Genomic DNA, 937 nt, shown 5'->3' on the forward strand with positions numbered 1-937 from the left:
GGAAGAAGTTTGCGCTGAAATAGATCTTTGGCTCTGGAAGATAAAGCTCTTTTAGATCCAGAAGGAGAATCGCGCTTCCTTTCCTCCCCTTCCCTCACCACAACCCATCCTGTAATTAGCAGAGCAAGTCAATTCTGAGCTATGCCAGGCAAATCACTGGTTTTCCACGAAATAATTACATTTTTGTTGCTCCCAGACATGTGCACCTCTTGGGCTGAAAACAGAGAAAGTTGTTTTTCTTTTTTGTGTGTGACAGGGCAGGCAGAAGAAAAGTGGAAGCGACAGTGGCACAATGAGTGAAACCAGTACGAGGTGGGAAAGTCACGGAGTCGGTGGGAGCGTGGGAACACCGCGTTCCGCACAGGGAGTTTCAGCGCGTAGAGAGAGTGCCCTTGGACGCGATCCGATAAGTCTCGGAGGGGGAACAAAATGAGGCTTTTTCTAAACTTTCTGTGTCATCTACAAAGCTCAGGAGCGGTTCTGGGGCGGAGACGCCGGGACCAGGCTGGTAGCGCCCCCACTCGCGTGGCCGGCGTCTCCTCCGGACCCTGAGCTTGCGGCGCCCCCATAGCCCCCAGGGGGCCGGGGTATCCCCTCGCAGGAGCCCACAAGGGAAAGGGCGCCGCGCGTGGGTTGCGCCGGCCGCTTCTCTGGATGGACGCCGGACGCTGCCTCGGGGGCGGGGACAGCTCCGGCCACCTTGCGCCGGGTGCGACGATTCCACCCAGAGCTCCCTGGCTCCAGGGGTGGCGGGTTCCACGCGCCGCGTGGGAGAGAGGGGAGCGCAGCCTCCGCCCCCGTGGCCACAGGGGCCCCGGCCACCTTGCGCCGGGTGCGACGATTCCACCCAGAGCTCCCTGGCTCCAGGGGTGGCGGGTTCCGCGCGCCGCGTGGGAGAGAGGGGAGCGCAGCCGCCGCCCCCGTGGCCACAGGGGCC

The sequence above is a fragment of the Pteropus alecto genome, unplaced genomic scaffold (assembly GCF_000325575.1).
Source record: "Pteropus alecto unplaced genomic scaffold, ASM32557v1 scaffold288, whole genome shotgun sequence".
NCBI lineage: Eukaryota > Metazoa > Chordata > Mammalia > Chiroptera > Pteropodidae > Pteropus > Pteropus alecto.